The following is a 21468-nucleotide window of genomic DNA, read 5'->3' as shown; positions in this document are numbered from 1 at the left end:
TTCAATGCTGATGTCAATTATTTAATCATATTGTTGAAAATAGGAATATAGACACAAAAACATGTCTGGTGGAATTATAGGGATGTTCAGAGGGTTAACAGGGCAACAATAATGACATGGAAAAAAACTCTGTCCCATTACCTACCTCCAGATTTAGACAATTTTGCTGAAAATCAAAAGGACCCTGAGCTAGACAGAACCTCTTACTCTAAACGAGCACAGGACATTGATGCAAACACATTTAAATGAAACCCACCAGCGCTTCCTCCTGGCTGTGAGTCTCTGTCACCAAGGCCCCACTGGTTTCCCCTCACAGAGGTCTGAGCTGTTTACCAAGCAACGTTGCCTCATTTCTCACAGTCCCACATCCAGGCAGACCAGTGGCATCTGGTTCAATATTTCATTAAACCCTCCTGAAAACTAACAGTTCAATCTTTTAGAAAACGATGGTCCCTAAGCAACATAAATTACCCAACTGGCTGTGGCCGTAGCACACCGCACAGCCCATTTGCTAGACACTTACAGCTGTAGACTTCCTACACATTCTAGATGCAAGAAGCAATACTTTCTATGCCTCTCTCAGACAGGAAACACTGAAACTCAAAAAAAAGTTTTTTAGCAAGAAAAGTCTGTTTAGGTTTAGAATGAATGATTTTTGTGTTTTGCCTTAATTATCCAGGAATTTAGTATGCAATCTTTCCTTGGGAATATGACCCCCCACTCCCCTCATCNCCCCCCCCCCCCCCCCCCCCCCGCCGCTTCTGCAGTGTGAAGATCTTCCACTCCTCTCACCATCCTTAGTAAATGACTGCAGAGCATTCACATGGCGGCCCCATCAGAGGGCTTGCTTAACAGCTAATTTATTTTGGCTGCAGGGCATCTGCAAGTTATGTGACTCAGAAGTATGGATGAACAGTTTCATTCTGGACTAGTTTTGACAATCAGTGGTCAGTCTACACAAGCTTCATATGCAGTTGTCACTTTAAAAGTGACAGACGCTTGGACACCTTTGATGGCTGGACAGGGATGGTAAGGTCTTCTTCAGCTGCAGTAATAATGCCAGAGGAGATAGAAGGTGCCTGCACTGGCCCAGAGATTGCGTCTTCAGGGAAATTCCTGTAATTTGCCCCTTAACGAGTTTCTTCTACCCCAGGCCATGAGTGTAAACTTTTATTTGTAATAATCAACAGAAAAGTGGGCAAATCTTTGCACATTACTTTTAAGCCCTCCACTCTTCATATAGACCAAAGACTGCCTATATGTAATTTTCAGAACTACTTTTTTTTCCTTTGAGTTTAGTGTTAAATGTTTGTTGCACAGAGAAAACACCAAAATGAAGTTTTAATAACAACAAATGCTCAGCTCATTTACGGATTTACTGCTTGGTAGTTGGGGGAGCAAAGACTGTAACTGACTATAATTGGGTGGCTGGCACAGCAATCAATCACACCACACTGGGGCCTCTTCGGGCTGAGCACTTTTTCCAAGCATCTGGGGACTGTCACGGATTAAGACTTCTTGCTTAGTGGAGCTCACCTAGCCGTACTAGAAAAATACAGACGTTCTCAGATTAATCATGTGGTTCTTGCATTGCCAGTGACATGTTATGAAATGAGTATAGCTGACATCATTCAGTTAAGCAGTCACCAGAAAAGTCACATTAAAGCAATCTGTGCAGAAATCACAAGTTGGGATTCGCAGCTGTGTGCTCCTCCTCCCCCACCAAAGTATTTAACTTATCTGGGCTTCTGGTTTTTTTATCCATAAATGAGAGGTTAGGACTAGATGAACTCCAAGGCTCCTTGCAGCTCTTGAAATTCTATGCATCATTTAGTCTGAACAATCTTATACATTCAATGCATTCCAAATGATAGGGGTGTAAAGTGAATACTTGCATACTAAAGCATCTCTCCAAATTACTTAGAATGTTGTTTCAGGAATATGTACCTACAGAAAACAACAACAAAAAAATAAATCCAACATACAAAAAGTCACATTTCAAGGAAATTTTATCCATTTAGCCTGTATGAATATACAATGTTTTGCAGGATAAAAGAAGACACATTAGTAATTAACATGGGATTTCTCAAGACTAAATAGAAGTACACACACATACCACACTAAGTTCCTGCCTTGGGTAAAATTCTTACTAATCCTGTGTATCACATGGAATCTCATGATAGCTATAGATTAGAGAATATTCTTCTTCTCAGCTATTGATAATGTTTTTATGTCTAAATCACAGCTCTATGAAAAAGCTGCATGGAGGTACACTTTATAGTGTTCAGAGAGTGTACTCAGTGGTGGGGGAAGTACTTTTAAATAAATCTATTACTTCCATCTTTCCTTTACCCTCCCCCCCAAAACAAGCAAAAATGTATTATTTTCACTTATTAATTTGATAAACAATATTTACCTTATCCAATGTGATATATTTGGAGATGTCACTTTTGTGGCAGCCATTGCTAACATGTGTCTGTCATACATTGCAATAGGACTTTCTAAATTCACTTTTTCTGGGGGATGGGAAAGAAAATTATGAATGTAGACTTCTGCCAAGATGGAGGCGTAGTGGAAACACTGTGCCTTCTCCCACAACCAAGTTTAAAGACAACAAAGTTTTAGTAAACGAAAGCGCAGCCAAAACACAGAAAATTGAACTATACAGAAGTCCAACAATAACAAACCATTCAGCCAGAGTGGTAAGAGGGGCAGAGCCAGCAGTGGAGCAGGGTCCAGCAGGAACGATCCCCAGACCCAGGCGCACAGGCAGCTGTGGCATGGATCCTAGGTGTGGGGTAGCAACAGACAGACCCAGTGAGGGCGTAAGGTGGCAGGCTGACCGTGGTCACACATTCCCGTACAGTGAGACAGACCGCGCAGGCCCCAGTGGCGGGAAGCAGCAGAAGGGACTGCCATTGCCCCTCTCTGACCCTGCCCCCACATAAAGCAGCACAAACCAGTGATTGAGTTGCCCCGCCCTGGTGAACACCTAGGGCTCCACTCCTCATACATAACAGGCACGAACAGTCCAAAATATGGCTCAAGAACTCAAAGCCCTAGAGCTGATAACTCTAAGTGACCAAGAAATAGCCAACCTCTCAGATGCACAGTTCAACAACAATGGTGATCAGGATGCTCACAGAACTGGTTGATTTTAGTCACAAATTAGAGGAATATATGAAGGCTAAACTACTTGAAATGAAGGGAAATGCACAGGAAACTAACAGTGATCAAAATGAAACTGGGACTCAAGTCAAGGGAGTGGACCAGAAAGAAGAAAAAAATGACCAAACAGAAAAATAGGAAGTAACAAAAATTCAAAAAAATGAGTGGCTTAGGAACCTCCAGGACATCTTTAAATGTTCCAACATCCGAATTATAGGGGTACCAGAAAGGGAAGAGGTACAGCCACGAGTGGAAAACTTATTTGAACAAATAATAAAAAAGAACTTCCCCAGTCTGGCAAAGGAAATAGACTTCCAGGAAATCCAGGAAGCTCAGAGAGTCCTAAAGAAGGTGGACCCAAGAAGGAACACACCAAGGCACATCATAATTACATTAGCCAAGATTAAAATGAAGGAGAGAATCCTAGAAGCAGCAAGAGATAAGGGGACAGTCACCTACAAAGGAGTTCCCATCAGACTGTCAGCGGATTTCTCAAAAGAGTCCTTACAGGCAAGAAGGGGCTGGAAAGAAGTATTCCAAGTCATGAAAGGCAAGGACCTACAGCCAAGATTGCTCTACTCAGCAAAGCTTTTATTTAGAATGGAAGGACAGATAAAGTGTTTCTCAGATAAGATCAAATTCAAGGAGTTCATCATCACCAAGTCCTTATTACATGAAATGTTAAAGAGACTTATCTAAGAAAAAGAAGATGAAAAATATGAACAGTGAAAGGACAGCAAACTCACAGTTATTAACAACCACACCTAAAACAAAAGCAAACCAAGAGGACAGCTAGATCAGGAGCGGAACCATAGAAATGAAGATCACATGGAGGGTTAGCAACAGGGGAGTAGGAGGAGGAGAAGTGGGGAGAAGGTACAGAAAATAAGTAGCATAGACGGTAGGTAGAAAATAGACAGGGGGAGGGCAAGAATAGTATGGGAAATATAGAATCTAAAGAACTTGAGACACGTGGTCATAAACTAAATGGGGGGAGTGGTGGAGGAGGGGATGTACAGGGTGGAGGGGAATGAAAGGAGGGAATAGAACAACTGCAATGGCATAATCAATAAAATATATTTAAAAAAGAGAAAATCATGAATGTAAAATGTTAGGCGAAGATGGAAATCCTGTGTTCCTCACTGCGGCACATCAGTGGCGTTTTTCCTTTTCAGTCTTCATTTCCCTTCCATGTACGCACAATAGTCCTTTAGTAAAATGATTTCTAATGGTGTTGACATGATATTTATAAAGAAATTTAATTCAAAAGTCAAACAGGGATGTGATATACTTTATTTATCTTCTTCCACTGAGTTTGGCCAGAACTTACACGCGCATTAGAGAGAATCTGGATTGCGGAGCAGCAGTGCTCCTGTTCATAACCAGTCTGCAGAGACAGGGCTCCTTGCTACCGGGGAGTGGTGGGCAGAGCTGTATGACCCACTGAGGGGATCCAGTGCGGCGATGTCTGTCCTTACGGAGATGCGAGTTGGTCACGTCCTGCTCCATGAAAGTTAATGAGAGGAATAAGTGGTCCGTGAATCAGCTTCGTTCCACAAAAGTCAGCACTTTCCCTGATACAAACACTGTGATTACCTATTGTTTTATCAGGATCATTCCTCTCTTCCATTAATACAAATAATTGATTGTCAATTCTATGTATAAAGGGAACTTTAGAAAACAGTTATTTTAAGAAAAATGAATATGAACCTAACTTATTTTTCTCACTAATAAAGAGAAAAAGTTTGCAAATTATCAAATTAAGCAAAATTGTTAGTGAGAAAAAAAAGAAATGGTAGGTATTAAGTGTAGTCCATGCATTATTACTGCTGTTTAATTTAATATATTTATTATGATACCTATTTTGTAAGAATCACAAAAGATGTTATAAAGATCCTACCACAGTTTCCTATGACTTCGTCTTAGCCATAAAGTGATCTGGGGCTGTCAGGTTTAATGTAAAAAACAGTTTGCAAACAGTTTGGCATCAAACTGAGATTAGATGTGATAAGAAATGAAAAATGTCTTTGTCAGATTCATTTGAAAATATTTAATTGTTCTCAGGAACTACCAGATTAAGGCTAAAGATTAATACTGTGAAATAATGTTAAAATAGATGAAAAATGCATACGGATGCCAGCAAATATTTTTAGCTGAGTGTTAGGAACATCCTTAGTGCTGTCCGTAGCTGTGACCACTTCAGTGAAGCAGAAGATACTATGAATGGGAAATACTACCAGGAATGAGCCAGCAAGGGTGGGAGGCTGGTCTGAAAAGCAGCCTACAGGCCTAACGCCAGCCAGAATGGCAAGGTACAAATCACTTCATTTATTATTTAGTTATTTGTTTTTAGAGAGAGGGAAAGAGGAGAGAGAGAAACATCGATTTGCTCCATTTATTTATGCGTTCACTGGTTGATTCTCTGACCAGGGATTAAACCCACAACTTTGGCATATGGGGATGACGCTCCAGAGAACTGAGCTACCTGGCCAGGGCCTGCATGTCACTTTAAAGGCTTCACGTCCATTTCCCTACATCACTGGAAGGTAATATTTACCTCAGTAGAAGATGCCACACAATGTCAGCAGAGACAAAAAGAAACAAGAGCTGCTGACCCGCATTTCTCTCCCCCGTCTTCCAGATACCACAACCACGTGCCAAACCCTACATGTTTCTGAAGGAAGGGTCAGCAGGTCGCCTGTTCAGAACCTGTATCTTGTTGCTGAAGTCCAAATCACATGCTGCATGGCAGCTTTTCACTCTGGGCACTAGACTTCTCATTTCTGAACCACACCTGCTCCCCCCAAAACAAGCAATCTCCTCCTCCTCCTTAGTCCCATGAAGGCAGAGCAATGATGAAACTCAGGGCATTTGTTCCACGCAAAGACTGGCAGCCTTACATTCTCCTCTCAGACTCTGACAAGCGAGTGTGGAAGAAATGAGAACACAGCTGGAGTTTCAAGGCACAGTCTTTTCTGTGGGTTGGAAACAAAGCATTAATTATGGACTTTTGAGTCACAAAGGTGAGCCCAGCTGATCAGGGTAACGTTGCGAGGCAGCAAGCCTGGCTTTGCAACAACAGGCTCTGCTTGTCAGAGTCAAGGGCCTAATGCCATACGGTGTTAGGAGAGGAATGAAAATCAAGTATTCATTGCATTCTGGGTAAGAGGGGCTGCCAGACTAACTTGATTTTTACAGTGTGTACATGCCATAGGGCTTGAAAATCATTTATGCATAAAGGTGGCCATTCATTAGAGATGCCTGGTTTGTCAGACTTCTAAAGAGCTGAGTTGCCCAGGGGCCTCTCTGCTTCCTGCCCTTGAGGGAGTAGAGCTGGTGTCCAGCAGCCGCATGCAGACGGCCTGCCTGCATGGCAGGGCTCGTCTTTCACACGGGGTACACTTCTTCTTTTGTAAAGTGTGTGATGTGAAGTCTATGGGAATGCCGGTTATAGTATAGGTCATGGGGTTTTCTCGTGGCTACTTTCCAGCTAACGGGTAGGTATCGTGGCTGTCTTTTTTTCTTTCTATTGCATTTCAACTAAAGAACCATACTGGTCCAGAGTCATATCTCTGGAGGTAAGCTGGCTCACCTTGGCTGTCGATTACTGACTGTGTTTTTTAAACAATTTGCTTCTCTCTGTCTCAGGTACCTTGACTGTAAAAACAGGGTATCAGTACATATGTCATAAAGTTGTTCCAAGGCCTAACTGTGATAACACTTGTAAAAAACTTAGAGCAGTGCCTAGTTAATGAGGCAAATGCTTATACACAGGTCGTCGTCATCGTCATCATCGTCATTGTCATCATCGTCATCATCATCATCCCTTTAAAAAAATAAGCAATACAAGTGGAAAGACCATTTAGAATACTCAATTCACATTCATTCATGGATGTTTAATTAGTCATTTAGATTATTCAAAGTAAATCTTGGTTTATTCTTTTTTAGTCATTATCATCCCTTTTGGTTAATTACCTTATTGGGAGGAAAGAAGGGCTCTGTAAGAAGCTTCTTATAGATGCTATACATAATATATATAAACGCCCAGTGCGGCAAACTCTATTCATAGAATATTGTCCTCCACGTGATGACTTTAATTACAAGAAGAAGCCTTCAGTTCAGGCGAGGAGATTTGGTGAGAGGAGAAGGAAGCTAGAATGGGATTTGGTCCTTGCCTCAGTAATGACAACAAGCCAACTAGTCTGGGGTCAGCCAAGCCTCTGTTAGCAGCTAAGGGGGAAGAGCATAGGGACTCACATGTAAGACAGGCTGTTTACTGATTCAATTGCTCAATGATCCACAAACAGCCATCTAGTTCAGGTTAGAAATGTGAGGGACAAAGATGATTAAGCCATGGTTCCTGCTCTCAGAGAGTTTCCAGTCAACTCAGAGCCACCAAGTCTGCTCTGTATAGAAAGGCCACTCGGAAACAGGCAGCCCAGAGAATAACTTAGAATCCACTATTGAAGCTGGGGTTTCTCTCATGTTAAGCTTTAGGGGGCATATGCTGAATTCATTTTTTTAAATTAAAAAACAAACAAACAAACCCAGAAGACTGAGGGTATGTAGCTGTATACCCTCTGAGGCCTGCATGTGGTAGCATGTGGATTTCACTCAAAGCACTGCGATGCCGGACACATTTGTTTGTAGATGCTCTGTGCCACAGTTACTGTTATTGGTAAAGAAAAGAAGAAACTGACAGCTGGGAAAGCTACTGGCTTCATACTGCCTATGTTTTTCTCACTGATGTGTAGAAATAATGCAGCAGAACACACTGTTTCCTTCACTTACAACTGAAGTGCATGTATCACTGGTAACCGTGAGCTCACGTGCTTCACTGGTTCCAGGCAGATGGCCATCCTGCCTTGTTTCGGGTATTATGGTAACGATTGAGGAGGAGCTTTGTGGAGTCAGTTTGGTTTTCCCAATGTTACCATTATCGGGAACAATGCTGGAATACTTCAGACTGCAAGCTTGAAATGTGGCTTGATGTACACATTGGCCAAAAAGTTAGTTTGGTCTTTAAGTAAAAATAAAAGACATGTTTCATTTTCACCAATAACTTGGTTGAAGTACATATTTGCTGTTTTGTTCCACTAACTTCTGCCATCTTTCAGGCAACTTCATAATTTCATCTTCCTAAACCTTTTTATCTTTTAGAGCAAAGAACTGTTCCAGGTGTCTTTTACAGTTTCCAAGGAATTTTTCCACTTAGAGAATTTTGTAATGACTGACAAAATGGCAATCTGAAGGTGTGATGTCTGGTGAATATGGTGGATGAAACAGAACTTCCTGGCCAAGCTGTGACAGTTTTTGCCTGGTCATCAAAGAAACATGCAGTCTTTCATTATCCTGATGGATGATTATACATTTTCTGTTGACTAATTCCTGACACTTTTCATCAAGTGCTGCTTTCAGTTGGTCTAACTGGGAGCAGTACTTATTGGAATTAATTGTTTGGTTTTCTGGAAGGAGCTCATAGTGGAGGACTCCCTTCCAATCCCCCCATATACACTACGTCACCTTCTTTGGCTGAAGAGCAGCATTCGGCGGGGTTGGTGGCGGTTCATTTTACTTGCCCCACGACCTCCCCCATGCCACAACTTGCAAGGTGTCTACTTTTTAGTTTATCACTGATCATAATTTGTTTTAATAATGGAATGTTTTCATTATGTTTTAGAAGAGAAGTACATGTAGAAATATGTTCAAGAAGGATTTTTTAATCTAACTTATGTGGAACCCAAACGGCAAAGTGATGAACATGACCAGGCTGGTGCAAATGATTTTCAATGCTTGATTGGATATTTTGAGTATGTCAGCTACCCCTGCATGGTGTAATGCTGATTGTTCTCAATTAATGTTTCAGTGTGATTGGTATCAACTTTAACTGTCTACCCGACCACGGAGCATCATCCAGCAAGAAGTCTTTAGCGTAAAACTTCACAAACCACTTCTGACACATTCAATCAGTCACAGAACTTTCTTCATATACTGTAGAACTCTTTCTTCTGTGTTTCAGTTGCATTTTGACCTTCCTTAAAATAATAAAGCACAATGCCAAAATGTGTATTTTCCCCCATCTTCAATATTAAAATAGCTACACAAATTTTGATAAGTTTTTTAAAATGCACACTGATATGACAGCTGTCACAATACAGTCTAACAAAATTGTTTTGAATGAAGTTAAAGACAACTAAATGCTACCAGAGCCATCTTATGGACAAAATCAAATGAAACTTTAGGCCAACCCATATTTCTGTAGCCCTCAGAGCCTCAGGTAAACATGGCCCAATCTCATTAGTATTCTCTTGCTGTGAGCTGGACGAAGTCACTCTCCTAGCCAGCCCAGGCCTAACAGTCTGAAAGATAAACACTGCTACGAGGCAAGTCTATGATTATCATAGGCTGGTCCAACGCTCTGGGGCTGAGCACTGATTAGAATGATGAGGTCAGTATAAGTGTTCAAAACCTGCCTAAACATCATTCTGCCCACCAATATTACCACTTTTTACAAAACTGTAAAATATACATGACAAAATTTATTAATGACCATTTTTAGGTGTACAGTTCAGCGGCAATGATCATCACCATCCATCTCTAGAATTTGTCACATTCCCAAACTCTTTCTGAATTAAAAGCTTCCATTCCAACATTCCTTAGCATCTGGTGTTGTCCATTCTATTTTCTGTATTGATGAATTTGACGACTCTAGGTCCCTACAGATAGTACTTGTTGTTCTGTGACTGGCTTATTTCCCTTAGTATAATGTCTTCAAGGTTCATCTATGTTATAGCATGGGTCAGAATTTTCTTCATTTTTAAGGCTAAATAGTGTTCCATTGCATATATAGACTCCATTTTGTTGATCCATTTTGTTGCCTGCCCCCGTTTTGGTTGTTGTGAGTGACGTTGCTATGAACACTGGTACACACAATATCTCTCCAAGACCCTGCTTTCAGTTCATTTGGGTAGATACTGAGAAAGACATTTAGGCAAATAAAGACAGTAGTGCTGCATTTCTGGATCTCAGTTTTGCATGTTTTTCACTTCATAAATACCTAAAAAGGTATTGCGTGTAGCCAGAGAAATAAATTTAACATATTGTGTTTGCCAAATCAGAAAAATTAACTAAGTAGGAGACTTCTTGACTAACAAAGCCTCCTGCAGTGGGCTCCTTAAGACGTCACAATAAACAAGTTTAAAAACCAAAAATCTACTTTAATTAGTTTTCTGGTATTCTACTTAGTTTCTCTCTTAATTTACAGAGCTTCCATATGGTTATTTCAATTACGTTAGCTTAGCTTGTTCATAATTTGTTCAGAGCTCCAGTTTAATTGTTGTGACTTCTTTACTTATTATCACTAAAATTAGCAGTGCAACATCTAAAAGAGAAATGATTGCTGAGTGCCTTCAATTTGAACTGAAAAATCATAGAGCTAATGCAGTGGTCAGAATAGTAATTAAAATATATTTTGAGGATTCAAAATATTATAAGTCATAGAACATACAGTGTTAAAATAATTGTTGGTAATGTCTTTCAGCCTTCTGCGTTAGGAAGGGGACCTGAACATCCACGGAGAGTGTTGCATTACACATAATCAGATCTACAATTTTGACCTTTGAAACTGTGAACTTGTTAATGATGCTCATTAATCAACCACATTTTTCCTAGAGTTGGTTTCTCCCCCACATAATGAATTACCACTTTAGTTACTGACTTTCTAACTTCAGTTCAGTTGTGTTGCTGTTGTTCTTTAGTTACATCAGTGTCAGTCATAAAAGTAATTAACCCTTTATTAGATATATTGGCAAATATGTTCTTCCATTCTGTGGGTTGTCTTTTTACTTCGTCAATGGTTTTCCTTTGCTGTGCAAACACTTTTCAGTTTGGGGTAGTCCCATGTGCTTATTTTTCTTTTGTTTCCCTTCCCGAAGGAGATGTATCAAATAAAACGTCCAAGCAATATCTGAGATTTTACTACCTATGTTTTCTTCTAGGATTGTTATGGTTTTCAGGTCTAACATTTAAGTCTTTAACCCATTTTGAATTTATTCTGTGTGTATTGTGAGAAAGCAGTATAATTTAACTTTTCTCCATGTGTCCATCCATTTCCAACCCCATTTATTGAATACACTGTCTTTAGCCCATTGTATGTGCTTGCTTCCTTTGTAGAATAGTAATTGACTATAAAGATGTGGGTTTATTTCTGGGTTTGCTATTCTGTTTCATTGCTCTACAAGTCTGTTTTTATGCCAGTACCATGCTGTTTTGATTAATATGGCCTTACAGTATAGTTTCGTATTAGGTAGTGTGATCCCTCTGACTTTGTTCTTCTTTCTCAGGATCACTGTTGCTACACGGGGCCTTTTGTGGGTTCATATAAATATTTCAAATATTTGTTCTAGTTCTGTGAAAATGCCATTGGTATCTTGTTGGAATTTCATTGAATCTATTCATTGCTTTGGGTAGTATGGATATACTAATGATGTTCATTCTTCCTATCCATGAACACAGTTTGTGCTTCTACTTACTTGTATCTGATTCAATTTATTTCTTAGTGTCTTATAATTTTATGAGTACAGGTCTTTTACATCCTTGGCTAGATTTATTCCTAGGTATTTTATTCTTTTTTGCAGCAATTATAAATGGAATTGTTTTCCTAATTTCCCTTTCTGATAGTTCATGATTGGCATATGAAAATGTAACTCATTTCTGGATATTAATTTTGTATCCTGCTACTTTGCTGAGTTCATTAATCAATTCTAGTAGTTTCTTGATGGAATCTCTAGGGACCTCTATGCACAGTATTATGTAATTAGCAAATAAAGACAGTTTTACTTCTTCCTTTCCAATTTAGATGCCTTTTATTTCTTGTTCTTGTCTGACTGCTGTGTCTAGGACTTCCAATACTATTGTTTCCAATCTTAAGAGATAAAGAACTTACAAAACTCAACACTAAAAAAACAAACAACCCGCCCTGGCTGGTGTAGCTCAGTGGATTGAGCAAAGGCCTTTGAACCAAAGGATTGTGATTTGATTCCCAGTCAGGGCACATGCCTGGGTTGCAGGCCAGTTCCCAGCAGGGGGCGCATGAGAGGCAACCATACATTGATATTTCTCTCCTTCTTTCCTTTCCTTCCCCTCTAAAGATAAATAAATAAAATCTTAAAAAAATTTAAAAACAAAACAAAACAAAACAAACAACCCAATTAAAAGACGGGTAAATGACCTGAAGAGACACTTCTCCAAAGAGGACACACAGATGGCCAATAGACATGTGAAAAGATGCTCAAAGTCACTAATCATCAGAAACGCAAATGAAAACCACAGTGTCTCACACCTGTCAGAATGGCCGTCATCAATGAATGAACAAACAACAACTGATGGCAAGGATGTGGACAAAGGGGAACCTTCTGCACTGTTGGTGGGAATGCAGTGTTGATGGGTGCAGCCGCTATGGAAAGCAGTATGGAGATAACTCAAAAGATTAAAAATGATCTGCCTTTTGACCCAGCAATCTCGCTCCTGGGAATATATCCAAAGGAACCAAAAACTCTGATCTGAAAAAATCATCCCTATGTTCACTGCAGCATTATTTACAATCCCCAAAATATGGAAGCAGACCAAACATCCATCAGTAGATGAGTGGATAAAACAACTACGGGGCATTTACACAACTCAGCTGTAAAAAGGTGAAATTTACTCTTTGTGACAGCATGGATAGACCTGGAGAACGTTATGCTAAGTGAAATAAGTCATTCAGAGAAAGACAAATACCATATGATTTTGCGCATATGTGGAATCTAATGAAAAACTGAACTAACAAGCAAACATGAGACAGACTCATAGGTGGAGAGCAGGATGACAGCTATAGGGAGTAATCAGGGGGTGGAGGGTTTGAGCCAAAAGGAAAAAGGACTCATGGACAACAGTGTGGTGATTGCAGGGGCAAGGGGGTAAAAGGGGCATAAATGGTAATGGAAAAAATAAAATAAAATAAGGTAAAAGGTACACAGAATAAAACTCACTTACTTATGTTCTGTTCCTGGGCTCTGTGTTTGGCAGGTTTCCCTTGGGAGAACACTAATGCCCTGGACATCAGCTCTGCATAGCAGAGGGGCACTCAGGCTAATTATGGGGTGACAGTGCCTAGACCCTGCCATTGCATCATGGATAAGCGCGTAGGTACTTGAGGGAACATTCACTAGGCTAGACTGACTCTAGAGGTAGGCAAGGTGTAGAGAATCAGGCTGGCACCTCAAAGTTCCAGGTTATAAAAATATTTCACAATTTTAGAATTTAGGATGAGTTTTGGGACAAGAGTTAGAAGCTGTTTGAAGATCCAAATGGATGAGTCATTTAAGTCCAGGCACCAGCCCAGCAACTAGGACAGCAGAAAATTAAATTGCTCTTGAAGGGAAGCCTGTGGAGCTCATGCACCTGAGCAATTTCCTGCCAAAGAATGAAAGTAGGTTGGCCTAGCCCCAGGGAGTGGGCTGCAGGGAGGCTGGGCAGTGGCTCCTGGGCTTCTGTGGGCTCCTAAGAGGATGCTAGATGTTGCTGAGAGGGTGGCATGGCTGTGGTGTCTGGCCTGTTAGATGTGCTCATAGAGCTCCAGGATTCACTTCAGCAAAAGTGGCAGAACATTTTCATAACTGCAGCTGATGTCAAGAACAAGTGAGGTCACCAAGCTATGGATTCGACCCTGGGGCACTTCAGGAGATTGTTTAAATTTGAATTCTCATAAAGATTGTGTGTGTGTGTGTGTGTGTGTGTGTATGTGTGTGTTAGAGCAGAGTCTAAAGGATATGTAGGGAAATATACTATCTGGTTATTCTCAGGTTACAGCAGATTGATAAATTTTTCTCCTTCTCAAAGCCAGCATACAGAAATCAACAGCCATGGTGTTCGCAAACAGCCTGTTCTCACACTACCTCCAGGTTTCCTGGTTTTATGTCCTGTGAGGGACTAAGCAGCAGGAGGACCTGCAGCACTCACGGCTGTGACTTGGTCAATAGGGCACCACTCATCAGCAAGTCACCTCAGGAAGGCTGGCCACACTGGTGTGGGACAGGGTCCACCGAGAGTCCACCCCAATGATGAACATTGCCAGGGGACAGCCTAGTGCTCTCTCCTACAGTGGAGGAACTGTCTTAAAAGACCAGAAATATGACTAATGTGAACAGAATTTTTAAAATGTAATGCTAATCTTATGAGGAAAGCACTCTTATAGATGTAGTTACTATCTGAGGCTCATCTGGAATCCAGAGGTTCCAGCTTGGATTAGGGAGAGATTCAGGAGTCAATAGTGATTGTAGAAAGCAGAGATGAGCTCTACTGGTGGACTGGAAGAACACATAACCCAAACCGCCCGGCAACATCAAACCAGGATAAGTGAAGCTTGGGTCATTCTAAGTAGGAACTACCTATTCTTAAAATAACCTGCAGGCCAGTTTTGCTGTTTGATAGCATCATAGTACCAAGAATACCTGGCTAGGAAGGAAGATTAGGCAAAGAAAGTCTATTGTCTTTTCTGGTATGAGACAATATTTATAGCCAGAAACATGTAGGTGATAAAAAATTTTTTAAATGTCACCATTTACATGTCTTCTGCTTGGTTTATTTCAAACTAGAACTAGAAATCACAAATTGCTCACTAGATACCCATTTTGTGTGACCAACACACCATTTAAAAACTGATTAGTTGCCAGTGATAAAAAAATAGACAATTTAATAAAATAAATCAAGGTTCCTTGCTTTCCTGTGTGGGTGGGAACAGGGAGATCAGTAATGTTGGCATATACCCGACTGAACTTGAACAACAGATGCCTTCTCAAGACAGACTCTTCACCAGGGCTTCCCCTTTACTCAGCCGGATCATCTTTACTGGGCTCATAGAGAGTTCTGATTATGGCTCTTACAATGGCTTTTAGGGACAGAATTCTGTGTCAACCCTAGCTTGACAAATGAGAAAAGAAAAATTTTGACTACTGGGGCAACAAAACTATGCAATCCACAGACATAATTACGATAAAGCAATTGTCAGTAAGATTCCCTCAGGCACTCTCAAGTCCCCCTAAGTGGACAATACCATTCCCATGACAGCCATTGATTTAAGAATTTCAGTTAACACTATGTCGCTACTTCATTTTTAAGATCATGACATATTTCTGATACTTCCTCCCTCCCTTTGGTAAAGGGTAACACTATACCTGACAATTAGGCATTAATAGCTGACCATTCTCTTTGAGGAACTGCCAGTTTCTTCAAAGACTTACTGCTGACTCCAAACCCACAACCCGCAGGCTTTTAGACAAAGAAGGTAAAAAGACAAAGGATATTTCTGATAGCTCCCAATAACTATACACTTACACTAGGCTGTTCAGCATATAGCTTTTCCCGATTTTGTTTCTATTAATATTTTCTTTCTAGCAAAAGAACAATGAACTAATGTTTATCATAAATTCTTATCAAATACACGCACTCAATGGAAAAATTTCATGCAAGGATGCAGGGAGAGACCTATTAGTGGTCTGGCCTAGAAATGAGAAGACCTGGGTGAATTACAAAGAGGCCTGGCACAGCCAGGCGTCAGCCTGAACATTTCCATCGTAAACCACCTGAATGCAAGAACTGAAACACTGGATGTTTTAGTTTATTTAGGACACACAAGGAACACACACAATGTTATGTGTGCTCATCGCATAAAGAAAATTTCATTCTGAGGCTATTCATTTTTTGAATATAACAATTTTTATCTAATTTGATGTTTCTTGCGAAAAACACACAACAGAATATATAAAAAAGATTCAAAGGAGTTTTAAAAATAAAATGATAATTTAAGTTAATGATAGTTCTAAGCATAGTTTTCTTTCAACTAAGCTGTATCTAAATTTAACTCATTTAAGCTAGTCTAATATTTCAACTTAAAAACCTAACGAATACAAACTTTTAAAAATTATGCTATTTGAAATAGAGAACCTGTCCACCAGAATTCCTGCACTTCAGAAAAATTAATAAGATATCCTACGATATTATAAAATTCATATCCCTCTAAATAAACAGCCAAAGTAATTTGAAATGTAGTGGTCGAATGTTGCACTCAATGGCTTGTATTAAAGAAGTATCTTTTGTCTTTAACTATTAAATATACCACACATCTACTCTGGGCAAAGCATGGTATTAGGTATGGGAAGTTGGGAGTGAAAGATGATTAAAAAGAATCACGTTGCAGCCCTTAACATGCTATAATTTAACAGAAACTACAGGTGGTAGTCAAGTAATTCAACAGCCTGAATGCAAGGAGAGTGTGCTGTGAGCTCTGTAATTAGGGGGTAAGTAGGAAAGTACCAAATTTCTGGGTCCAAATTGGAATTCTGCTATTCAGGCAGGTGCTGCTTCATGCCACTTAAGAACCTAATTAACTTCCCAGAGTCGTATTCATGCCTATGTGTGTGCAGAAGAGATAAAATGGGCCATTCTTACATAGGATATCCTGGGCTACCTTTTTTGCCCATTTTTTGTTTTGTGTTGTTTTTACAAACAATAGAAGTACGTTGAGCTTAATAAACGAGTCAATTTTTACTTGTTTCAGTGAAACTCATAAAAATAACTTCATTTTAGTTTCACCACAGCAGTGCCAATGAGGAAATAGTATATATGAAAATAACAAAAATGACATCCAGTAGATCTGGTGAAGCATTATTGACTTTTGAAGGTAGGCCCTGGGAGGACACGGGGCAAAAACGACCCCTTCCCGTTCAAGTCGGTGAGTGCTTTAATCCAGTATTGCATCTTGTAGTGCGGAGACCCACCAAAACAAAGTGTACCTCTCTTAACTAACACAGTAGCTCCTGTCCCTTGTTTTTAAAATTAACTTTATGTTTCTTTCTATACGTGAACCCAAGTTGAAGGTTTCACATACAATTCCTTGTCTTGTTAAACAGAAATGTAGATTTGCTAGTAGAAGACGAATCATGAACCTTGCTCAGGGAAGTCAGGTAGAAATTCGCACACGCAGGGTCCAGCACAGATAACACCCCTTTTTTACCACAAAATCTTTTATTACAAAATCATGAGCATGTAATTCAGTAAATAGCTCAGTCAAGCACACCATCTGACATTTTATGTGAAATGTTCAAATGAATACTAAATTATTACACCCATATTATTACCTGACCAGTCACGCTCAAGTAGGTGTTACTTCTGCAGGAAACTGTATATTTTTCACCCTATAATCTACGTATTTTTCATTAATGTTTCACTCATAATACAAAACAAAAGTAGTAAGAATTGAAGAAATTATACTGTCACATTTGAACTCCTGGATTCACTAAGTAAGATGACAGGTTTAGACAATGATCTCAAGTAAAGCAACATTGCTAGTTTTCAGGCCCTGGGTATTTCCCACTCTACGAACTACAGGTGGGGCAAAAGGAGGTTTACAGTTGTTTGGATGGAAAAATAATACAATAATTAATACATAATAATACAAGAATAGCCCTGCCTAGTGTGGCTGAGCAGACTGAGTGTTGGCCTGTGAACAAAGAGTCGCTGGTTCGATTCTCGGCCAGGGCACACGCCTCGGTTGTGGGCCAGGTCCCCAGTAGGGGGCACACTAGAGGCAACCACACATTGAGGTTTCTTTCCCTCTCTTTCTCCCTTCCTTCCCCTATCTAAAAATAAATAAATAAACAAACAAATAAATAATCTTTAAGTTATATGCAATAGTACAAGAATAAACTCTTGTTTTGTGTACTTACAACTGTAAGCTGACTTTGCCCCCTTCACTGTGGCAAAGTGAGGCCATGTCAACATGAATAGAGATTTACTCCCTTTAGAGAACAGGAACAGCCCAGGTGGGGCTAAGTTGGGAATGTCAACACACACCACCTGCAGACGTCAAGCGTGGAGAACCACTGGTTTTAGTGGTAAATATGCAACCCTCTTTTAACACCTTTGTATGTACTGTTAGACTCGAACTTCAGAGATAAGAAACACTGAAAGAACATTTTAATAAATTATGCTACCAGATATAGGATAAAAATGAACTGTGTTGGAAAGTTAAAGGGCATGAAAAACAGAAAGTGGGACAGTTGTACATTGAGTTGGCCCGTGACAGCCCAGCATGTTCGGGGCTGGTGCCTGGTCATATGGCAACTGGGTCCACACTCCAGGGGCTCTAGAGGCCTCTTGGAGTTGGGATAGTTGGCAGAACAGGATCTCAGACAGGCTCAGGGAGTCCCTATAAACGCGTGAGACTATTAAGCACTCTGAAGAGAGTAATGCTGCCCTTTTGTTCTGACCCCAGGAGTCAGACCACTTGCCCCTTACTGAGCCTGAGTCAGATGGGTTTTGATGCACCAAAGTATATATTTGAAGTGAATGCCAAGGCCATGCTCACTCAGAAAAATGGGGGCCTAGAGGAAGCCCCCGTGGATGGTAGACTTTGGTTTACTTCGCTACAGGGATATTTTTCCACATCACAGTCATTCCCTGGCCTGAGGAAGAGCCTCTGCATCAGGAGCACTGCTGGGTCAGTGTGGCCAAAGAGCAGCTCTCCTTCATGCTTTCAGCTTTAGCACCTTCCCAAGATATGGCTGCAAGTGATGGGGACAGTGAACTGTCTGACTGCAGGCACCTGTTCCTAGCTGTTCTCATAATTACAGACCTCTGGTCTCCATGGGCAAGGAGAGGTGTACTCACTCTAGAGAAGCAGTTCCTTGTGCTTGCTCCTCTGAGTATGGAAACAAAGACACTGAGGCATGCACGCAATGGCCACTGAAACTGGAGTCGGCTACAGATCATATGCTAAAGTGACACATTATGGATATTAATAACAGAGTTAATATCTATCAGGTATTAACTGATAGATAATGGTAATAACTTGTTTTCATCTCCTAACACTCTTACGGAGTAAATACTATCATTATGCCCTAGTACACTTAGGGAAAATGAGGGACACAAAACTAAGTACCTTGTGCAAGGTCGCACAGCTAGTAAGTTACAGAGCCAGGGTGTGCATGCCAGCATTGGTCTCCAGGGCTCCCTCTTTTACCTCCACAGCTCCCAGACTTTAGCATTTGTCTCTGAGGAGGAAGGGGAAGAGCAAAGCCTCCCGTGATTCACAGCTCACAGGAAATTTCACAAAGTTCTCTCATTTACTAAACCAGACAAGGATACAGTATCTTCACCACTGTAAATTACCAGAAGTAAACTTATGATTCAAAGAATGCACAAAATATACATATTTGAAAGGATTTTAAAAATACTTTTGTAAAGAAGGAAGTGGAAACACTTTTATTTAGCTAATGCTCCAAGGAGAGCTCAAAAAGAAGATCGAAACATGCTGGCAGAGTTTCAAGTATTTGCAGACCTACAGCGAGAGTGAACTGAGACAAGCTGATGACTATATGGTGTTTCCCACTAATGCTTACAGAGCCTTTGAATGTTATGGAGCAACAGGCATCTCTGGGCTTTAAGGAGCGACTAGTGTAGCAAGGTGGTTAACAATCAGACATCCATGGATTTATCCGGGACTCTGCATGTACTTACTACCTGTGTCACCTTGAACTTCCCAACCCTCAATAATGCCCTTAAGCTATTATTTATCAAGCACCCATTATACTCATGAGTTATCACATTTAATTTTCATGCTCCCCTCAGGAAGGACACGTTATCAAAAGAGTTCACACTTGCAAACTGAGTTCAGAGAGGTTCAGTAACTCATCTAGTGTAGAAGCTGGCATTCTAACCCGGTTGGTAGGATTCCAAAGGCTGAGTGGCTGCCCCTTAGCGTTCTCTAACATTTTTCTTCTATAAAATGAAAAAATAGGAGCCTATATTCTTCACAAGCCTTTTTAAAAATAAAATCTTTCTTAATTTTTTTTAAGATTTTTATTTATTTATCTTTGGAGGGGAAGGAGAGAGGGAGAGAAACATCAATGTATGGTTGCCTTTCGTGTGTCCCCTGTTGGTAAAAAATAAAATCTTTCTTATAAAGAGTTTCCAAAAAATCCTTTATAAAACCTAAACCACCCATTAGGTTGAATCCAGAAACGGTGGCTCATGCAGGAGCTAACAGGGCAGCCAGAGGAAGTCAGAGGAGGCCTTAAAGCGGTCAGCTTGTTTCCTTCACCCCTGCACAAGCCCATCTCATCATCATCTAGGAAAACCGAAAGGCACGAGCTGGTTCGACGATGAGGATGACATGTCCACATCCAATTGCGTGCACATATTTCCTGTCTCATCCATGGGTGCCAAAGCCTGAGCTAGACTAGAAAGTCTCAGCATCAGGCTGATACGGACGCACACTAAGTACACACAGTCTAAATAATAAGGGGACTACAGTGAAGGCCAGCTCGCCTCCAGCCCCATGCTGCAGGCATCTCTTTGAAAATAGGGATTTCCTCAGATTTTCTTCTATCCTTTTTGTTTCATGATGTCTTCATAAATGCTCCCTGTTCTTATTGAGACTTTTTTCTTGGAGGCATTAGTATTGTTTAAATATAATCAAATATTTAATTACATATGCTGCACTTGCATTTAATGACAAATGTACATCTATTAAAATGTTATAGAAGAGAGGCAGAGGTATAGTACTGCAGGACTGAAATAGTTATATTTACCTATAACAAGTGTTCATGCAGTCGAATAGCTAACATTTGCTATTTTGATCGAGAATGCATATCTCTTTAATTATTTCCATATAGCCATAACTTCTGTAATTCTGTTTAGCACAATGGCCAAGACAGGAATTTTACTATAATTAATATAAATTTTCTCAAATTTCTAAAAGATCTATAGCAATTTTAGGAACAGTAGTAAATATAATTAATCAGGATAAAATTGACAGTGCCCGTATGCTAAATTCTGTCAAACACGTTATTGAGATAAATTATTCCTTATGAAAAATGTTGAAAATGCAGGTATTTTAACTTACACAATATATTTAATATTGTACACAATGTGTTATTAATTATACATGGATGAAACATGATAAATAGGTATCTCCTATTCAATTTATTTTACATTAGTTTTGAGAATGTTTTGTCATGTACAGACCTTCTATTTTATAGTTGTCTCATCCCCTTTCTTAACACTGTGGTATCAAAACACTGCACCCTCAAAACAATGCATGTTTTTCGGAAAGAGAAAAATAATAAGAAATTGCTTTAATTAGGGAATAAAAAACGAATGTAAAGGTTTTTAACAGTTTTTAAGGAAAAGAAGATTTCAAATTAGCCTAGACAAGGCTCAAATGAATTAATACTCATAAATAAATTAACAACTAGTCATTAA

The 21468-nt window shown here is 40.0% G+C and overlaps 1 protein-coding gene across 9 annotated transcripts in view; it reads right to left on the bottom strand.

The window, feature by feature from the left end:
• The window catches only part of PTPRM (protein tyrosine phosphatase receptor type M), an 827815-nt gene that overhangs the window by 220419 nt on the left and 585928 nt on the right, over positions 1-21468 (bottom strand). The window lies entirely within an intron of this gene.

This window comes from Sturnira hondurensis, unplaced genomic scaffold, assembly GCF_014824575.4.
Source record: "Sturnira hondurensis isolate 20B ecotype Veracruz unplaced genomic scaffold, ASM1482457v3 Scaffold0006713, whole genome shotgun sequence".
Taxonomy (NCBI): Eukaryota; Metazoa; Chordata; class Mammalia; order Chiroptera; family Phyllostomidae; genus Sturnira; species Sturnira hondurensis.
The sequence above is the reverse complement of the archived record's forward strand: the minus strand, read 5'-3'. Positions and strand labels throughout refer to the sequence as shown.